Genomic DNA, 22821 nt, shown 5'->3' on the forward strand with positions numbered 1-22821 from the left:
CTGGCCTCTCTACCACTCTTATTGCCTCAACTCAAACTTATTTTCATGTGATGGAGAGTCAAGGCTTCAGGGTTTCAGGGCCATGTGTCTATTACTTTACTGTTTACGGAGAGATAACAGCTCAGAGAACTCTTGCATTTTTAGAATTGGATTTTTTTTTTCTTTCAGAACAGGAGGCCCCTGCTCTGTTTGGCTCTATCCGGTTGTGTCTGGTCATGCTCTGTCCTCTGCAGTAACTTCCCTGCTTTAGTTCTCCTTCTCCTTTCCGGAGCCAGTCCCTTCCAGCTTCTCCTCTGGTTATTCTAGTGGAGCCCCATGATGTCTGTTCCAGCTGTTTATAATTACCTCCCTGAGGCTGCTTGGGGTGAGTGACTCAGCACTCTGCCTTGTTTTTTGTTTCTTTCCTTTTTTTTTTTTCTTTTTTAAAGAAGCCAGATATTTGCTTAACATAGTCCATTCAATTCAATTTCACAGCCACTGAATGCTCATTTCTGGTTCCCAGATCTAGGCAGCACCTAGAGTTCTCGAGTCACTTTGTATAAATAGGTTAGATTTTGAAAGCAGAAGTAACCAGACCTGAATTCTACCTCCAGCCTTCTGTGCCGGTCCTTCAGCCTTCTGTGCCGGTCACTTAGCCTCTCTGAGTGTGTTTTCTCATCTCTAAATAGGGACTCTGGCAGGTATTCACAAAGTAGTTTTGGAGATAAAGCGAGACACTGAATAGAAAAGGCCGAATGTAGTGCTTACCCACTATTTTTTTTTTTTACTCCAAACATAAGGATATTATTTCTTTTGTTTTGGATATCCACTTAGTGATCATATCATATAAATTATTCCTTCTAAACGTCTCTGGTTAAACGTCTCCCACTTCTCTTCCATTTCTACTACTCCTATTAAATCAAGGTCATAATGCTTATTTCCGAACATGTACAATAACACCCAAGTGGTTCTTTAGCTTCTAATCTTTGTCTTTATGACATCACATTATTTTTCTAAATTGTACATTTTTTTTTTGAGACAGGGTCTCACTCTGTCACCCAGGCTGAAATTTAGTGGCATGATCTCAGTTCACTGCAACCTCCACCTGCTGGTTCAAGTGATTCTCCCACCTCAGCCTCCCAAGTAGCTGGGACTACAGGCGTGCGTCACCACACCTGGCTCAGTTTTCATGTTTTTTGTTAGAGATTGGGTTTTGCCATGTTGGCCACACTGGTTTCAAACTCCTGACCTCAAGTAATCTGCCTGCCTTGGCCTCCCAAAGTGCTGGGATTACAGGTGTAAGCCACCCCACCGGACTTAATTGAATATTCTATCCCTGCTTCACTATCAGTACCCAGCCTTCCCAGATTACTCTCAGCGGCAGGTCTGAGTTTTGCCCCTGTGGATTCAACCCTACCTACCCTGTCCTCTGTGCAAGTTTTGACCAAAGCAGGGGATCTGAGGTTGCTTCATGGCTAAGCACATCTAAGTCACTCTGGCAAAGACTCCCCATTGCCATGAAGACTTCACTCTGTGTCCATCCTAAACAAGGCAGTCTCAGCCTCACCAGACAGTGAGCTCTCAAATGAGCTTGGCACTCCCAAGCCTTGCTTTTACTACGGCAGCATGCTTTTATTCATTTGGCAGATAATTAACTATTACCTACTAAGTGCCAATTGCTGTTAAGGATCTTGAGGTCAGATATGAATAAGACACAACATATATCCTTTAAAGAATTTTAAGTTTATAGCCAGGCGGGGTGGCTCACACCTGGGGTAATCCCAGAACTTTGGGAGGCCAAGGCAGATGGATCACCTGAGGTCAGGAGTTCAAGACCAGCATGGCCAACATGGCAAAAACCCATCTCTACTAAAAAATACAAAAAATTAGTTGGGTGTGGTAGTGGGCACCTGTAATCCCAGCTATTCAGGAGGCTGAGGCAGGGAGAGTTGCTTCAACCCAGGAGGCAGAGGTTGCAGTGATCTGATATCTTGCCACTGCACTCCAACCTGAGTGACAGAGCAAGACTCTGTCTAAAAAAAAATATAAGATCAGTGGGAGACATAAATTCCTTGATAAGAGTTAGGATGATGTGATACACAAGTTCTTGGGCATCTTATGCCAGTCAGGAGAATCCTCCTAATTCTCACTCATTCTTTCATTCAAGTGTTTCTTTTTTTTTTTTTCTTGAGCACCTCATATAGTCTAGGCATTGAGGATGTAGTAATAAAAACACAAACATGGTCTTCATTTTCACAGAGCTTGCAGTGTAGTGGGAGATAAAGATAATACACAATTATATATGTAATTGCAACTTGTGATAAGTTAGTTCATTAATTCAACAGATATTTATTGAGTGCCAAGAATGTCCCAGGTACTGTTCTAAATACTGTAGATACAGTAGCAAAGCTACATACCTTTCCTGACTTCCTAGATCTTCTAGACAGCAGTCAAGAAAGAAGAAAAAAAGATAACATATATTATGGGTTAGTGGTAAATGCTAAGGAGAAAAAACATAAAGCAGGAAATAGGGAGTGAAATAAAATAAAATATTGGGATATGAAGGGGGTTTGAAATTTCAAATGAGGTGGAAATGCCTCCCACATAAATGACTTTTGAAAGAGAATCTTGAAGAAGTGAGGGAGCAAGGCATGAGAATAGCTGGGAAAAGAGCATTCCCAGAAAAGTGAGCGGCAAGTAGAAAGGTATGGAAGTGGGAGTGTATCTGGGTAAAGAAAAATACAGCCAAATAGCAAAGAAGAGCAAGGGGTGTCTACTGCAGTGTTCAGCAAAGTTCTCTGTAAAGAGATGCCCTTAATCTGAGGTGTAAAGGCTAAGGCAGGTGTCTACCTGGGTTATATGAGTGTGTGTTCCATTTTGGATTTCTTTTTCTCACTCCAGATGCTTCCATAGCCTAAAACTTATTTCTGAGAACCAGCCCACTTCAATGATGGCCCGCCCCTTCCAGCTCCTTCCTCCCAGGATCCTCTAACCTGCACCCTGCTCCAAATTAAGATGCCACCCCATTGTTATCACAGCTTGGAGATTCCCGATCTCTCTGCTCACACTCCCACCCCCACAATGTCCCACCACAAAGATGAAATTAAGCTGGAACCCCCCAGAATACGCCACATATTTGGACAACTAGAACCCCTCCCTCTACCAATGGCCAGTTTTCCATCTGGGCAAGTTTTATCCATATTCACCTCTTCCTCTTCCTCCTGTGTCTGAGGGCCCAGCATGCCTTGCAGCTAGTCATGGCCAAGTTATGACATGCTCACACTTCCTTGAAAAAGAAAAAAGTGGCAGCATAGCTTCTGGAGACTTGATTATTTATGGGGCTTCAGTCTACTTGGAAAGCCTACAAAGAAAAACGACAAAGGAACTTGAATTGTGATGAGTTATGTTCCGTTCTCCTTTGCCATTTACTAGCTGTATGTCTCCAGGAAAGTTAACTTCACTGAGTTTCAGTTTTCTCATTTGTAAACTGGGAATTCCTTTTCTACCTTGAAGCTTTTGAGAATCAATAAAATAAATTAATTGAAGTACCTGAAACATAGTAAGTGTTCCAATGAGTGTTTGTTAAATCTGAAACTTCCGTGTCCTCTTTCGTTTATGCCAAGCGCCAGCAAACTACTGCCTATAGGCTGAATCCAACCCATGGCTTGTTTTTTATAAACAAAGCTTTATTGGAACATGCCACACCATTAATGTACACATTGTCAATAAATACTGATTGCCACAGCAGCAGAGTTGAGTAGTTGCCACAGAGACCATATGACCTCAAAGCCTAAAATATTTACTATCTGGCCCTGTCTGAGGAAAGGTATGCAAATCCCTAGTTTTTACCGTCATGGGACACTAGACTATTGTGGTTGAGTACAGGATCTGAAGTCAGGCTTCCCGAGTTTAAACACACTTTTACACTTGCTAACTATGGAACTCTGAGCAAGTTATTTAATTTAGCTATAACTTAGTTTTCACTTCTGTAAAAAGGGAACACTAATTTATTACCTTAAGTTGATGAAAATTAAATATCTAGTGAAGCATCCAGCACACTATTAGGCAAATGGTTAGGGTTAAACAACATGATGGTTATTATTGTGACTATTATATAATATTATTGCACATGCTATCCAAACACTCTCTCCATTAACAGGGACTATAGATGGTTTTTTAAAATCAGCCTGAAACCCAAGGATCCTGACTCAAATGGCATTTGGCATATAAACATCCCTCCAGGTACTTGTGCAAGGCTCAGGACTCAAGGATCTCAACCCATCCCCATCTACTTTTCCCCATGGCCACATCCCGCCTTCATCTTGCTCCCTAGAACCTGCTTGGTAATGTGGCTGGAAGATTCAGGCTCTTTAGATGAGGCTTTCCCTTGTAATGCCTTTGGCAGGTGTGGGCATGAGTCACTGCTGAGCCCAGCCCTTTTGCTACTGAGGATGCACCTCCCCGCAACAATTATTGGCATGCACTGCGCACCTCACTGTGCCTTGATGTTGGCCAGACTGAAGGAAGGAGGAGCAACCTCTAGTGACTCCTGTGTGCAGCTGAGGACTTGTTGAGCAGAACTCACAGCTTAAAGTTAAGGGCTAAAGTGATAGCCCAGGTGGAGAGAAGAACTAGGTCAGGGCAGGTAAGGACAGATGCCCTAATGTCTTGGGTGAGGGCACCTCCTGGAAACTAGAAACCTGGGTGTTTGGGAGCCCAAAAGTTAAACACAAGAGCTCCCGTTAAATAATTCAGACTAGGCAGACGTGAGTCTGTAGACCCAAAGAAATCAATGGCCAGAGAGTTGAATATACTCAGAGCTACTTGGCAAGAAAGAAAGAAAATGAAAGCTATCCAAGGAGACCAAGAAGAAGAGGAAATGTGTGTGTATCCATATACATTTATGTGTATAAAGATCTATACACTCTAGCCAGTGAGAGATAAGACGGAGCAACAAGGCAGCATGAGTATGTTTGATTCCTCCACAACGCAAGATTTCTAACATTTCTAAAACAACTGACTCTCATTTTCCTTTTTTAATGATACTATTTCTTAAGTCAACATAACCTGACAAAATATGTTTAATTTTGGAATAATACATGTATAAAAAGTCTTATGAAGTTATACATTCAATCACACAGATTTACATACCATTTTTAAGGACACAGTAGCAGACTCATGATATTAGGTTTGCCCCAGATCTTCTGAGACCCATGATTCCACCATCAATAGGACATGTACTTTGAAGCAGCTATCAGTAATTTTTAAAAAAGACTTCCCATGTGAATCAAAGGGGCTTGATTCAGAGCCAAGACACCTGTGGGGAGTGTAGTACAAGCTGCCACCACCTCATCCTGAATGGATAAAGATATTCATGCTTCAAATCTAGGACCCCAGCACACACCCCAGGTGTGGCAATATTCAGGAGCAATAGTCCTGTCAAGAAATGCAGGTGACTGTTAAATTGGCTTGCTTGAGCCAAGAAATTGTCTTTAGCAAATGAGGACACCTCCTTGAAAAATAAAGGCCTCAGCCAAAAGTGCCAAGAACTCTCTTGCTCCCAAAGTAAGGTAACTTTCTATCTTAAATAGCCAGGCCTGGCCCCAGTGAACTTTGCAAGCAGGTAACTAGAGCATTCACTAAGAAAAAAAAATTATTTCTCACACTGGCACCTTCTTTCTCTGACTTTATTATCATGCCAGGTACAGAATTGAGTGTGGGGGCAAATGAAGGACCTTTCTAGTCCCCAAACAGGGTCTGGTATATAATAGGCTCCCCACAAATTTACAGAGGCTTTCTGATTAACTGTGTTCCACTTTGGGCAAAGAAACCAAAGCCATTTGTTCACTACCTGATGATATTTCTGCACACTGTTGTTTCTGGACCATTTCTAAAATGTTCTCTTTGCTGAAGGAATTGAATACATCAAACTGTAATAATATTCTAGTAGATGTTTCTCTTTTTTTTTTGATGTGATCTAAACAAATTACCCATTCCAACATAGAGATCAATTAGACCTATGCTTTCATTTCAGCCTATGTGTGTGTGTGTGTGTGTGTGTGTCTGTCTGTCTGTCTGTCTGTCAGTAGCATCTTTGCATACCAGCCAAACAAGAACCCTAGACATGTCCAAAGGTAGGGTTCAATGGGCTCAGGAGCATGGGCTAGGAAACTCAGGAAGAGCATAAGGGAAGGCAAAAATACTATGGATAATTTAGCAAACATTTTGGAAAAATAGATTTCCCACAAGTGTGGGATTCATCAGCATCAGAGAAGGAATGCTGGCTGCATCTTTGCACACCCACAATACACACAACTTGAGGCTGGCACTTGCCTTTTCTTATCCCATCAGGCACTGCAAACTGAGAGATTGCCGAGAGAGGAGAGAATGTGCGACCCGAAAGGAGCTTCTCTTCTCCTTTTTTCTTGAAGGCATTTTACCCCTTGGCACTTCAGAGATTTTCTGCTTTAGGCCTGAAAATGAAGATGGGTTAGGTTGCTGAACAAAATGAGAAATTTTCCCCGAGACAGACAGATGGGCTGGACCACCTTTTGAGGTTTGGTGGTAGTTGCTTTGAGAAGATGCTTTCTGAAAGATCAACTGCGCAAGGAGAGGTCTATGAAGCACATGACCGCAGTGCTGGCCTGGCGGAATAGCACGGTCCCAGCCTATTTTCTTCTTCTTATAGTGAGTCAAATAGATTACTCCAAAGTTTGCCGTTTGGGGGTGACTCCATTAATGACTGATCGTGCCCACTGAGGGCTCTCCCCAAACAAAGTCACTGAAGTAAACCCAGCCCCCACAGAATATCTGCCCTGGATATAAGCATTTCCCTAGTGCCTATTGTAAGTTCAGAGCAGTGCTGGGTGATTTCATAGGGAGCCACCAAATATTTCAAGTTCTTTATCTTGGTCCTCCTGGCAGCCTTTCACACAGGTACTGCAGGGGAATCCTTACTAAGTCCAGAGCTGGGTGCTGGGGGTACAGAAATGAGCAAAAACCAAGGTGGAGAGCTCAGAATCCAGTTAAGGAAATGGGCACTCACCAAAAAATCACATTAACTAATGTGCTGTCCCACAATGACTCAAGTGCTTGGATGGGGAGGACCAGGGTCCTAGGCATGTTCTGGGAAGCATAGCACAGTGGTTATGGTTAGAGACATCTGCTCAGAGTCCAGTCTCAGCTCTGCCAGCTTTGCTATGAGATCTCACCCAAATCATTTGATATCTCTGCACTTTATGTGTAAAACAAGCCTCATAATAGCACCTGCATCATGCAGTCCTTATAGGAGTAACTGAGATATTTGCGAAATGCCTCGAATAGTGCAGTGCAAGTATGCAGCTAAGAACATGCAGCGGTGGAGATCTGTGAGGGACAAACCATTATTTCCATTTAGCTGATGAGAAACTGGAGTTCAGGTGGATGATCTGATTACCCCGAGGTTATATACTCTGTGTACTGGGGCGGCTACCTCTGTTGCCCCCCAAATCTGGCAATCCACTCCTTTCACCATGCCACCTCCTGTCTTGGCAAAGGAGCATGTCAGGGAGCCCCCGCCTCGGGCAGGGCTCAGCTATCACCACCACAGAAGCAGCCTCGCTATCATAACACATCTCTGTTTAAGAAACATAAACCACCCTTTGGCAGCTTCTCAAGTATATGTCAGAGCCATTAAAGAGCTCCCTCCCCTCACCCCACTTTTCTGCTTTGACTGTTAAGACCTAGCCTTACAGGGAAACACACAAGAGCTTACCCAACAGGTTTCCCAACAACCACGCCAGAGCAGGCAGGTCGCAAGGAGCCCAGGCCTGGGAGGGCCCACCCTCCTGTCTGCCAATGCCCCCTCTGACCCGGGCGCCGGCGGCCTCCCGCTCCTCCTGTCTGAACCTGCTGCCTGGGAAGGGCTGATGTCACTAATCTTGCCCTTGTAGCTGCAGGCCATCTCAGGCTCCCAACCACGATTACCCACTCCAGCTCCATGCAGGCCCTGCCTCCTTCCCTCTGGCACCTCTCCAGTCGTGGCTGAGAGCCCAGCTTGGTAAAGGGATGGCCTGGCCCAGTGGTGAGTGTCCCAGCCGGGCAACTTGGCGCAAGCCTGACAAGTAGCATCTGTGCTTGTCAAGCCTGGCAGCAAGAGCCAGGCCAAAGAGCTGAGTTCCAAAGCTGGGCCTTTGGAGGACAGAAGAGACTCTGGAAATGAGATGACAGGATCAGAGCAGGTCACAAATCTTCAGGGAGTTATTCTAAAAAGAAATCACACCCAGTTCCCGAACTGTGAGTGTAAATGACTCCTCGGAAAACCATTAACGGTGCCCACCTTTCCATTTCTAATTAGTAGGCTCCTTGCATCCTGGACTATATTGGGGACATATCATGTTCACATTCTCCTCTGATGGGAACTGAGGCCATACCCAGAATTTCCCAAGGGCTCCTGAGGACAGCAAAGGTGGTGAGAAGGCAGGTGCTTGGCTCAGAGTTGGTGGAACAAGCAGGGACTCCAGAGGGCAATCAGATTTAGCACAATAAAAAAACATTTAAATGAAAGCAGTAACAATAGCTAACATTTATCAAGCTCCCACTCTGTCTCAGGATCTATGCAAAATAGTTGATGCACATGAGCTCATCGAAACCTCACAACCACTGGAAAGGTGGATACTGATATTTTCCACCTTGCAGACGAGGAAACCTGAATCTAATGGAGAAGAAATGACTTGGCCAAGGCTATTCAGATGCAAAGTGGCTGACTTGAAATTCAAAATCTGATATGCCTGACCCCAGGACAGACCTTCCCATAAATAATGGGGGTCAGGAGTCTCTCTGCTTCTCCTCATGAGCTGTTGTGTCATGGTTTTACAAAGAGCAGGAACTCATCTCTTTGCTTCTAATTCACCTGGATCTCTAATGCTTTAAATCCAATACCAGATAGGTAAATGTGACACATCTTGGATGGGTCACGAGTGACCAAATACTAGTCATTGACCAGGTAATGGGCAGCATAGAAGTTCTGGAGTTAGACGTGGAAATGTTTCCCAACTATGCAATTAGTAGTCTGGGTGAACTTGCTAGTGTTCATATACTTTTTTGAGCCAAAGGCTTCTTATCTATAAACAGGATTAATTATCATTACATTAATAAGCAGGGTAGATGCGAGGGAAAGATGGAGTAGACATTTGGAATACAACAGCAGACTAGGTTGCAAACTCTGTGGAGGCAGGAAGCAATTACATCTTGTCCCCGCTGTACTTATAGCACCCAGTCCCCTGCCTGGTAGACACTTTCTTCAATAAATTCTTTTGAAGAACCTGTTTTACAAAATTACTTGCAAGTGTTTGCAAATAGAACACATGTAGGTTACATGTACAACCAGCAAGAAATAACGCATATGACAACGGATGGGGTATGGCTAAACAAATGTGAGTCCTTTCATGAAATAGACTACGAGATAGTCATTAAAAAGAGTGAGAGAACTCTATCTGTAATCATGTAGGAGACAAGCAGGTATATAAATAGAATGAGGGGATTGCAGAACAATTTGTATTTATGGCAAAGTGCTTGAGAAAGGGTCGAGAGAAGATACTAGTCTACTAGAAGTGGTTACTTCCACTTGAGATTAAAATTTCAAGAAGGAAGGGTAAGTGGAGAAGGAAGTGTGGTTGCTGGTGTAGGAATATTTTTACTTTTTGCCCTGTGCCCTTTTGCATTGCTTAATTTGTTTTGACAAAGAATCTGATATTTTCTTTTATGCAAAAATGTACTCAAAGTTATGCATTTATCTTAAATAAGTGAAGAGAAGAATAAACATCTTGCATGCCAAACATAAAATAGGCCCCACAAATGTTCATCTTTTTCTCTCTCTTTCTCTAAAGAATATTTGTCACATATCTGCATCTCTGTGACCACAATAAGACATTCGAAAATATGCAAAATCTTCCTAAAATTGTGTGTGGCCCTGCAAAATCTGATGGCATCCAGCCGTCAGATTGTGGAGTTTCCTGGCTATGTCTTAAAAGGATGCATGATAGAAAGCACAGGCATGGGTTTGCTCCAAAACAGAAACAGAAACTTGCATGTTTTGAACAAATTTGAAAAGGGGTGGGTGGGCTCCTGGAACATCTAGCTTAGAAATAATTCTCGTCTGAGGCTCTGCCATGACCTCAGTGCCAAAGAATATTCATTATCATGGACCTAGTGTCTTACCAAAGAGTCATAACTCTAATTTAGAAAACCTTAAGGAACAAGAGAAAAGTGAAGAAGGGCAAAGTGGCAAGACAAGAGGATCATTTCCAGAGACAGTGAACAGTCGCTCAACATAGCCAGGTCCCCTTGCAAACGAACATGCTCTTGGCTGATGTCATTTGTGTATCTAATTATCGAGGGAAGCGGGCGACTTTTATTTTGAGTCCCTACTATCTAGACCCAGCCATGTCCAAACAGACCTTGAATGTGGTGGAGGGGAAAAGAAAGAGCAGAAAGGTCAGAAACAAACATTTAGGAAACACTTTGTTTCTGGAACTACTTTAGCTGTTTAACATAGAAGGTCTCCTAGGACTTCTAAATACCTTGGGAGGTAAATTAGATTACCCCCATGTCACAGATGGCTCAGAGAGGTTAAGTGATGATCCCACGGGGATTTAATAGCAGAACCTGGAAGAAAATTTAGGTTTGTTTGACTCCAAAGCCTGTCTTCACCCAATACAACATACCCAAAGCAAGGATACACACACACACACACACACACACACACACCCCTCTTTTTCTCACTGCAAGTACTTACACAACTAGACTAGATTATAGAGGGTGAGATTTTCTTTCCAATGTTTCACACTCTCTGAGAAGACTAAAAGACACATTGGACAGAGCAGGAATGTCACACTGTCATACATCATGCTGATATTCACTTCTTAGAAAATACCTTTAATACTCTATATGAAGGCTTGTAAATATTCATATTCATAATCTCCTTATGCCAATAGACGGCAGTGTTTAACTCTCTGTGTAGAGCTGTGAGCCAGACATTGGCAGGGGATGAATCCCCAATCTCTGCTCCTTCCCAAAAGTTGACAGCCTGGTAGTATAGACATTTGGGTTGTTTTTATTTTGTGGTTAAATATTTCAGTAACTATTCTTCTCAGGTACTGGTACTGTTGGAGTTTAAAAGTTCCTGAAAGAGCATCAGCTCAAATATATCAACTTACAAATGAAGAAAATTCAGACAGAGAAGGGAAGTTCTTTCTTAATATTACATTGTAAGCCAGGGGAAGATCCTGGAGTAACTTGTGCTCTATGGCTCCGTGACTCCAGGTAGTCAAATGTCTTGACCAACAGGCAAGCCTATTCCATGTGTTTTGTAAACAGATTTATTGATTTCAATGTATAATTTATATAATGTTGAATTCATTTGTTTTAAGTGTACGGTTTGCACTCTTTGTAAATTTATAAACTTGTACAACTATCTCCACCATCTAATTTTAGAATCTTTCTACCACCCCAGAAAACACACCATTACCCCATTTGTAAGCAGCACCTGATCCCACCCCTACCCCCAGAAGATGGCAATCTACTTTTTGTCTCTATAGATTTGCCTTCTCTGGATATTTCTATATGTAGACTCATAATACATGGCATTATGTGTCTGTTTATTTTTCACTTAGCATGATGCTTTAAGGTTCATCCACATTGTTATGTGTATCCACACTTCATTTCTTTTTCATGGCAAATTGTTTTCTATAACCTGGATATATCACATTTTGTTTACCTGTTTACTATTTAATGGATATTTGGGTTGTTTTCACCTTTTGGCATGCTAGATTTTAACATATACACCTACCCCATATGACTGATCATGGCTGCCATGTATATTAAGGATTTTGTGGCACTATCTAGACTCAGTGGAAAGAGTGCCTTTGATAATTAGTTATTTCTGTCAGCGGAAAGGGAATAGAAAACGTGGACATGCATACAAAGTATTATTACACTGTTTCCAAAGGGGTCTCTTCTTGTATTAAATAGTCACATTTCTCCCAAAAAAAAAAAAAAGAGTTAAAAGAAGGCAAGTCACTGCAATTGGGAAGAACCATGCTCATTTTTGGTGATGGGCATACCTTTTATGTACAATTTTCTACTGCACAATCAGTGGTTAGGGCTTCTTTATCATAGGTTTCTGGAAAGGCAACGAACCCACATGGTCATGCCTCCTTCAGACCAGCTTCTCACAGGCTCAGGATTGACACCATTTATGTGGCCAAGGGTTGGCAAACTCAACCACAGATAGCCCCAAGTGACTGATGAGTTAACATTCCTGGTGATCTTGTCAACAGCCACGTTGGCTCTTTTTTATTTTTTTAAGTAAAAGTAGGAAGACATATTATTTCCAGTTTTCTCTTGGGAATGGAAGTATAGACTTACCTATTTCAAAACTCAGTGGGCTTGGTGGTGTCTTTGCATTGTCATTTATAAGAAAAGAGATGTGAATTTGAGTGGGCCTGTTGGAAGAATGGGGAAACTGTGGTTTGTGTGAACGTATCTCGAGCAAAGAATTCCAGTATTACTTTAGGATAATATAAAGAACACACTGCTTTCAGGGGGAAAAGATAGAAAAAGAAAAAGTATTAGAGGACAAAGAAGAAGAGGAAAAAGGCAGAAATGGATAAAGGATAAAATATATTACAAATATCAAATTGGTTGCTTGTTAGTCAAACCCAGCCTACAAACACGTTGTAATTGTTTCACATCTTTTTGCAAAATAAAATGAATTGGTTCCAATATGTAAAAACCGGGACACACTATATACATTTTTAAGTGTCCTATTTGCTTTGAAAAAAGAAGTCTGGTAAACATTTGCTATAACAGACTAATAGCTGCTCCCTGTGGCCGGGGCAAGGATGTTCCAGCTGGGAGTCTCTACCATACCCTATTGTTTATATTCAGTAGCTTCACAAGTTTATGTGACTGTGCATCTGCAATACCTGAAAAAACTGTGTCCATATTGGCTCCCAGTCATCTTGCTGAGACCCTGTTATCAACACATTTTTCAGAGGGTAAAGTAAATGTTGCAGAGTTTAAGTGACTTGCCCAAGGTCAACGTCAGTAAGAGTCAAAGCTACTTCTCATTTCCACATATCTGCTGTTTTTTGCAGTCTATCATGTTGCTTTGATGAGTAGAGAAAAGAATTGATTAAAAATAAAACAAAGAATGGAGTAAAAAATAAGGGAAAAAAACGAAGGAAGAGGAAGTGATGGGAGCTTTTAAAAGAACAGTTTATTAATTGGCTGAAAATTAAGCTACAGCATGGACTTTGCCAATGAAGGGCCAAACGCAAGTTGGTGGGACACATATATTCTTCACCCAGGTGCTAGAAACAAGTCCACACCTCCTAGGCAGAAAACATTGTTTTCTTGACTCACAGAGACAGCTCTGAAAAGCATTTGGGAGTTGTTTTAGGAATAAAATCACTTGTTCAAATTGACAAACATTTTCTAAATATTTATTTAGGAAACAATATTAATGTACCTATCACTCACAACTTCATAATATTACCTATCACTCCCAAACTTCAGTGGATTAGCAAGCTCCCCAGGTAGTTTCAGAAATGAAGTTTAGGCCAGAGTTACTATCTGGTGGCATAGCTCCTCTTTAAAACACTCTCTGGAACAGGCCTGACCACTGTCTACTGTCAGAATTTATTGAGGCAGCATAAGACCCTGTTTCTCACTTCTTTGGCCCTTGACAAAGAACCTGAGATCTCCCCTGAGAGTCACCACGTGTACAAGTAGAGGAGAGCAGAGAAAACAAGCTTTTCTTTTTGCAACTTCACAATCTATTTCTGGGGTTGAACAGAAGCCATTAAAACATTCCCATGACTCTGTGCCAAGCCCCCAAATTACTAATGACAGACATGCTGGCTCAAAGGGAGTCACTGCTGGCAAATATCCCTCTGGTATCTTGTTAACAGTAATAACCCCGAGCCTTTCATTGAAAGATCTCAAAGCACAGTGCAAGCCTTAATTGACTCTCCCCCCAACTCTGTCCCTGAAAAAGGTAATTATTATATTCCTCAGACAGTTTACACAGGGGTTAAATGGACGACGGAGGTTGAATGATTTATCCTTGTTTCATATTCCAAGTTGAAAGGAAAAGTCTAAATAATGTCATAACTTGGGGTGAACTCAGCTGTACAACTTGCTGGAACCAGTGGGATAGCAGAAACAGACAGAACAAGAGCCTGGTGAGGCTGATGCAATGAGAGAGGCCACAGGCCAAGCACTCTGTGCAGAGGTGCTGACCTGCAGTTATTTTAGCCTACGGACATTATCCATAACTGTCCAGTGCAGGTCAGAAGGAGCAGAGAACTGGAGCCAGTGTCCTAGAAGTGGGAGACCCTCAATATCATGTACCTAGAGTCTAAAGCCAGAGTCCACACTCAGTGACTTGGACAAAATCAGTCTCTATTTCTCTGGTGTGCAGTGTACCAGGAGCTGGAAATGTACCTGGGCCCCAAACAGATAAGAGGTTTATCTCAGTGGAGAACTTGTATGCCAGGCATGGCATCTGGGACAGCCCCCAAGTCCTAAGGCCTTCGCCATCGTGAAGATGAGCACCACTGATCTCACAAACCAGTTTCTCCTACTACAAATTCTCACCTCAGTACACAGGGCCTCTCCTTACTTCAGAGCCATAACCAAAGTACAGGGAGTCATCGTCTCCATTTATATTTGATACCCAAGTTCAGATGACACAGTTATCTCCCAAACCAGCTTTCTTATCACCGCCTCTACCTCCACTGACTCATTTGAAACCTCATTATATCTCCCCTGGATTATTTTAACAGCCTCCTGGTTGTTCCTGTTGCTTTCAGACTTTTCCCAAGCCAAACAACTGGGACTGTCCAAAGGATATTAGACTGTCCAAAGGATACTTCTGGAATGCAAATATAAGCATGACATTTATAAACTCCCCTGATAAAATTCTTCAAGTTCCCTTCCACAGGGAAAAGTGTAAAATTCAAAACTCAGGGTGAAATTATGTTTCTGATAAATAAACTGAAATAATTCATCACCAGCAGACTTGCACTATAAGAAATATTAAAGACTGTCTTTCCAGCAGAAGGAAAATGATGCCAGCTGAGAACTGAGAACAGCTGAGAACGTTATAGGCATGAGAAACATTAGAAATGGTATATATAAGTGAGTATACACAAAAGACTATTTTTCTCATTTTTTATTTCTTCAAATGACATATCTTTGAAGCAAGAATAATGCTATTTATAGCGTATGCATAAATAAAATTGAATGGCAACAAAAGATGGAAGGAGATAAATGAAAGCATATAAGGTATATAAGATTTTTACATTATGTGTGAAGTGAAATGGTATCATTTAAAGGTAGGCTGAAGTTAGTTAAAGATGTGTGTTATATTCCCTAGAGTAATACTAAAAACTAAAGCAAGGGATAGCTAATAAGTCAGTAGTGGAAATAATAGAACACTAAAACAATAATTGACAATAAAGGATGCAGAAAAGAAGACAATTTTTTAAAAAAAGGATAGCAGAGTATAGATTTAAACTTACTATATCAATAACTACATTAAATGTTACTAATCTTGACACTCCAATTAAAAGACATATTGTCAGAGAGGGTAAAAAGGCAATACCCAAATATAGGCCAACTGTAGAAAGCCCTCTTTAAATATAAAGTCATAGTGTGGTTATAAGTTGAAGGATACAAAATTAAATACCATGCAAACAAACGCTAGGCATAGTCTAGAATGTCTATATTAATGACCTACAATGTAGACATCAGGATAAGCAATATTTTCAGAGATAAGATGAAGCATTTCATAATGAAAAACTGGAAAGTACATCCAGAAGATATAACATTTTCAATCTGTATACACACCTAATAACAGAGCTTCAACAATGCCTGAAACCAAAGCTGGTAGAACTTAAAAGACAGACAAATTTATAATTATAGTTAAATATGTTAACATTGCTCACTTACTAATTATTAGAACAAGTCAGCAGGTAATTATTAGAACAAGTAGTAAAGGTATAGATGACTTTGATAACATTAAAAACCAACTCGACCTAAGTGAAATGTGTTGAATGGTCCACTCAACAAGAGAATATGCATTCTTTTCAGGTGCACAGGGAAGATTATATGGTGTTAGATTATATTATGGACTATAAAACAAGTATCAATGAATCCAAAAAATCTAAAATGATTCAGAGTATCTTCTCTGAAAATAATAAAATTAAATTATAACCAATAATACAAACTTTCTGTGTGAAAACATCTCCAAAATTTACAAACTCAACAACACACATCTATATAGACTGTAAAAGAATAAATCACAAAAGAATTATGAAATATTTTGAACTGAAATATAATGGCATCAGAAAATATTAAAACAATTTTGGAAAGACCGAAATCAGCACGTAGCTGGAAATGTGTATTAAGTGCTTATATTAGAAAATAAAAATCATATTAAATGAGTGATCTGAGCTTTCATTTAAATAATCTATAAAAGAAAAGTAAGTTAAACCTGAAGGAAATAGAAGTAAGAAAGTAATAAGAGGGGAAGCCAATAAAATAAAAATTAGACAAAATAGAAAAATCAATGAAACTGAAGCTGTTTCTGTAGAAATATAAATAAAATTTATAAACTCTTAAATAGACTAATATCGCTTTTTAAAAAGAAGAAACATTTCCAATAATTGAATGTAAACAGGGACATCACTACAAATCCACAGAAATTTTAGAGTAAATAAATAAGGGAACATAATAAACAAATTTATGCTAATAAATTTGACCACTTAGCTAAAATCAATAAATTCTTTGAAAGATACAGGTTACCAATATTGACTCAAGAAGAAATAGAAAACTTGAATAGTCCCATATCAAATTTTAATTAGAAACTTCCTCACAAAGAAAACTCCAAGCAAAGAGGACTTTATTGGTGAATTCCAGTAAATATTTATAAAATAAATAACAATTCTACCTAAACTCTTTCAGAAAGAGAGTATGGAGGAAGATTTCCCATATCATTCCATGAGGCCAGTTTTATGCTTACCCAAAACCAGACAAAGTCTTACAAGAAAAGCATACTTTAGACTAATACTCTTTATGAAAAAGACACAAAAATCCTTAATCCTTAGTAAATTATAATAATCTAGATATAAAAGGTAGTGCATTATGAAAAGTAGATTCCAGAGTTTCATGACTGGCTTAACATTTTAAAATGTACTTTATTTCACTATATAATAAGTATAAAGAATAAAAAATCTAATAATGTTGGAGTATAAACACATACTCATATGTATGACAAAATTTAACACCTTTTTATGATAAAAATTTCATAAAACTAGGAATAGAATAAAAACACCTCAATGTTATACAGACTACCCATGAAATATCTACAGATAATGTCATAATCAAGAATGAAAGACTTATACCTATGAAATACCTACAGATAAAATCATAATCAATAATGAAAGACTAAATTCTTATCCTATAATTTCTGGAATAAGGAAAGATATCAGTTCTCACCACTTCTATTTAATATTGTTACTGAAGTCAAATCAAAGTCATACAGGTTACAAAACAATTAAAGCTTCCCTTATTTGCAGACAACATGATCATGTGCACACAATGTCCTAAAGAAACTAAAAAAAAAAGTTATTAGAACTAACAAGAGATTTTTAAAAGATCACAGAATACAAGTTCAACATTCAGAAATAAATTTAAATCTATACATCAGAACAATTGAAAACTAAAATTTAAAATACAATACCATTTATGCTATCATCTCAAAATATAAAACTCTTAGGACAAACTTAACAAAATATGTACAAGACCTCTAAACCTAAAATTTCAATGCAATGCTGAGAGAAATTAAAAGTCTAAATAAATTGAGAGATATACTATGTCCATGGATTGGAAGACTCAATACTGTTAATGGCAATTCTCTCACAATTGACCTACATTCAACATCATTCCAATCAAAATTCTGGCAGGCTATTTGTGTAGAAATTGAAGAAATATACACTTTAAAAGAATGAATTTTATTTTTTGTGAGTTATAAACCAATAAAGTTGATTTTTGAAAAAATATATACATATATATATATAACAACAACTACTATAAAAGTAAACCCATTAGGAAGTTAGAATAACCTTTTTTGGAAGAGAAGATAAAAGATCATAAAAACATTATGAATTAAAAATTTATCTAAAATAAACTAAACTTGAAAATAGAAATAATGGGTCAACTTGGAATAGCAAAATTACATACCCTGCTACCAGGTAGAAGTGAGAGCTAATGAGCTAAGATGATTTCAGTACAAAAACATTAATTGAAAACTTACATTTTTGCCTACCTGAGTATTTTGCCTATGAAATATTATCTCTGGTTCCTTGTTAATGAGGAGAATATCTATTCCTCACACTTGAGGCATGAAGATCACTATGCTAATGGAAGACTCGGTCCCCAAGATTGCTCGAATGACTATGCAAAGAATTGGAGATTGGAGCCAAGACTAAACTCTGATATTAAATCCAGCGCTTCAAAGGACCTAAAAGAACATTTATACCTCTGAACTATACCAAATTTCTGATAAAGGATCTAGCAGCCTTCACTAAAACAGACAGGAGCTTTCTGTTTTGAATGGAAGCTCATTCTATTTTCAGCATGCTTTCTGATGGTTTCTTCATAGACTTGCAGAGCTAAAAGATGAGCATATACATCAAACTTTGGCCTGGCCTATGTCAAACATAGGGACTCTTACCTTCTTTGATCTTAATAATATTTATAATTTATTTTGCCTGAATTTTGGGAGCACTTTAAGCAGTTACATTGCTGTGTATGGATAAACTGCACCATATTATCATAAATGCAGGGCTGTATACTTCTACTCATGAACTCTCAAGGTGTTTGTTTTCATCTCTTCTTCTTGACTGACAAGATCATGTTTTTAATATGAATTGTTACACAACATCTTATCTGATTGTTTTATTCCACACTTGGAGAGATACAGCCTGCACCTTTGAAGGAGTATCAGCAGGTAAACATGAGAACATTACTTGAAAGCATGAGACAAAGCCTCAAAGCATCAGGGTGTCTGGGAAACAATAAGCAACCACACAATGAGTATCCTTGGATTCCAAGATAAGAAGACTTGTGGAACACCTGAACAAATAGATAAGGATTCCTGAAGGAAAGTGCATCACAGATTACTTCAGCAGCTGCATCATCCAGAACTTGAGCAATATTTTCTTATATTCAATCTTCAGAGTGAGCAAAACACAGCTTCCAAGTGCACTCTAAACAAGTCTCAGAAGGAAGACGATAGGAAAGAGGTGATCTTTGGCAACATAATCACGCTGCTCAACTTGGTGCTGGTGGAGCCTCTTTCAAGATGGTTCATTAATATGGCTGGAAGTTGATCATGACTGTTGGCTGAGAGCTCAGCCAGGGCTGTAGATCAGTGGGTACTGATTCTTCTTTATGTGAGCCTCTCCACAGTTGTGTAGGCTTCATCACAGTATGTTGGCTGGGTTCCAGAAGCCAGCGACCCTCAAAGAACAAAATTAAAATACATGGCATTCTTATGATCTAGCCTCAGAAATTATATAGTATCATTCCTACTGGAGTCTCGGTTGAAGCAGTCAGGAAGAGCCACCCAAATTCAAAGAGAACAGACGCAGACACCACCTCTTGATGGGGGAAGAGTTTAATGTTCCAGAAGAGCCTGTGATATGGAAAATACAGCTTCACTCATCACTGGAAGATAATCTGCCAGATCAAATAACTTTGAGAACTATTCTCCATTTCTCCATTTCTCTATGCACTCTGTTGTGTGATTTTTTTTTTACACATGGAAAGTAATACTGCACACAATTATGCATACATGAATAATGTAATGGAAAAAGTAAAATAATGCCCTCCCTGACCTTGATTACAAAAATGTTTTATTTTTCATTTTTGTTACCATTTTTTTTGCTTACTACTCACATTATATGTTCATAGTCAAAGGTTTTATAATCATCAGTTCTCATCATAGATGGGATAAAATAAGTGACAACAAGAATATATGTATGTAACATCACTTTACCTACCAATGGCAGACAGTTCTTTCTATGTGAATCCAGATCTTTCCTCCAAATTATTCTTAACATATTTTCCCATAAAATCACAACCAATCTTTTATGGTTAGCATGTGTGAAAAATGTTTTTGCCATACTAGTACAGTTTGATAATGTAGCTACCTGGACCAAGGTGTTAAAAGTAGGGGAAAAACTGAACCTAGATGGGGGAAAAAGGGAGTAAGAACTTAAAATAATATGTAGAAACAAAATGAATCACTACATTACCCCCAAATAGTTGGTGAGACAAGAGCCAGGCTATACTATGACAGATTCAGTTCAGATTTAAGAAGAGATTGGGGATATCTACGAAGATACAATGTGAGAAAATCTAGGGGAGGTATAGTTAGGGAATTTAAGGGTTGTGCTGGAAGGATACCAAATTCAGAGTAAGACTGTGACCAGAATTCTGCTCAAACAGATGTAGTGCTAGCCTCAAGTATGGATTGATAAGAACCAAGCAGTGGCCAGCACTAGCCTTATAAATGACGATCACAAGCAGGACTCCCCTTCAGAGTTTCCCATGTAGGGAAAGAGAAGTCCTGAGCAGGGGCCTTCTCCCGGCAGAACAGGTTCCGTCATAGCTATCATGCCAGGTTTATATGATAATATCCAAATTCTTCTAATACCTAGGTAATGCTGACATTAGGCTCTCCTTCTTCTGCACTAGTGTTTTCCAACTGGGTGTGCATGTCAGACTAATCTAGAAAGCATTAAAAGAAAAACCACAGAAGACTGATCTCATTTAGGCTTTTGGTTGCACAAGCCATCAACAAAATTTGAATCAATTGAAGTTAGCATGAAAATAAGGAACACGTTCTAAATAACCAAGGGTAAATGAAACATGGAATACACAGGATGTTCGTTAAGAAAAGCGACATATTGTTGACCAAAATAAATGAAGTTGCAAAAGGACATGTTCAGTCTGACATTTTGTCCAAAAGTTTTAAACATACAAAACACTATATACGTTGTTATGGACAAATAAGTACGTTGTGAAATTATAGGTTAAAAATGCACAAAATGACAATACACAAAAAGACAGTGCAGCATTTTTTAATGTTAGTTACTTTTGAGAGTAGAGGAAAATGTAGGTGGAAGAATGTGCCTGTTTCTGTAACCTTTTAGATGTCAATTTAAAATATTTGAAGCATACACAAAAGGCAACATGTCAACATTTGATCACTATGTCTATTTTTAAATTTTCTCTATGAAATAGTTATTATTTAAATGAAATCAATAAATAGAAGAAGATAATGATGGAGAAATGAAAATGATGAAGTAAGTTAAGAAGGAAAGTAAGGGAAGGAAGGAGAAGAAGAGATGAAAAAGAGAATGAAAAAAGAAGAATAGAGTAAGGAAGAGGAGGAGATAGGAGAGAAGAAAGAGGAAAAAAAAAAGAAGAAAAGGAGAAAGTTCCCAAATATTAATAAGAAAAAAATTTAAAATTCCCCTTGGCTATAATCCCAGCACTTTGGGAGGCTGAGGTGGGTAGATCACGAAGTCAAGAGATAGAGACCATCCTGGTCAACATGGTGAAACCCTGTCTCTACTAAAAATACAAAAATTAGCTGGGCATGGTGGTGCATGCCTGTAGTCCCAGCTACTTGGGAGGCTAAGGCAGGAGAATTGCTTGAACCCAGGGGGCGGAGGTTGTGGTGAGCCGAGATCGCACCATTGCACTCCAGCCTGGTTAACAAGAACGAAACTCTGTCTCAGAAAAAAGAAAAAAAAATTCCCCTTGGATCTATGTTGAAAACTTGACAGCCTGTTTATGATTCATTTAGACAAAATAAATGCATAAAAATGACCCTAGATGTAAAATAAATAATTAAAAAGGTGAAATCCACGCTGTCAGATGTCAAATCATACTATACAGCTATAGCAATTCAAACACAGAACAAAAATAAGACTACGAATTATTTAAAGTGTGGGGAAGAATTATTAAATAAATATGGCATAGATGATTGGTTAAATATTTGGGAATTATAGCAAGGCAAATATCCCCTCCTTTACCTTATAAAATTTACCTAATTTGATTTAAATTGATCAAAAATTCAAATATTAAAGAAGTCATAAAAGAATTGACAAAAAAAAAACAAATGCATCTGATTCATCTCAGGGTAGAGGTGCCCTAACTATAAAAGCAAAGGGAGAATCCATAAAGAAAATGTTAGGACCAGGCGTGGTGGCTCAAACCTGTATCAAGTCTGTAATCCCGGCACTTTGGGAGGCAGAAGTGGGAGCACCACCTGAAGTCAGGAGTTCAACATGGTGAAACTCTATCTCTACTTAAAACACAACAAATTAGCCAGGCATGGTAGCGGGTACCTTAATCCCAGCTACTCGGGAGTCTGAGGCAGGAGGATCACTTGAATGTTGGGGGCAGAGGAGTAGGCTGGTACTGCACTCCAGTCTGGGTGACAGAGCAAGAGTCTGGAAAGAAGAAAGAAAGAGAGAAAGAGAGAGAGAGAAAGAAAGAGAGAGAGAGGAAGGAAGGAAGGAAGGACGGAAGACAGAGGGAGAGAGAGGAAGGAAGGAAGGAAGGAAGGAAGGAAGGAAGGAAGGGAGCAAAGGAAGGAGGGAGGGAGGGAGGGAAGGAAAATGTTTAGGAGGTTTTAAAAATTGGAACACCCAATTCTGATGTGGGTCTTGTGAGACGGATACTTTCTTACAATGCTGGTGAGAATAATTGGTAAAACCT

At 39.3% G+C, this 22821-nt stretch overlaps 1 long non-coding RNA gene across 3 annotated transcripts in view; it reads right to left on the bottom strand.

The window, feature by feature from the left end:
• Positions 1–16620: 16620 nt before the first annotated feature.
• LOC105719131 (uncharacterized) overlaps positions 16621–22821 on the bottom strand; it is a 272253-nt gene continuing 266052 nt past the window's right edge. For all 3 annotated transcript variants that reach the window (XR_010344545.1, XR_010344544.1, XR_001107904.2), the window contains exon 4: positions 16621–19723. This is a non-coding gene — a long non-coding RNA (uncharacterized LOC105719131). The remainder of the gene's footprint in view (positions 19724–22821) is intronic.

This window comes from Aotus nancymaae, unplaced genomic scaffold (genome assembly GCF_030222135.1).
Source record: "Aotus nancymaae isolate 86718 unplaced genomic scaffold, 86718_ANA_hifiasm-v0.15.2.pri h1tg000029l, whole genome shotgun sequence".
Classification (NCBI taxonomy): Eukaryota; Metazoa; Chordata; class Mammalia; order Primates; family Aotidae; genus Aotus; species Aotus nancymaae.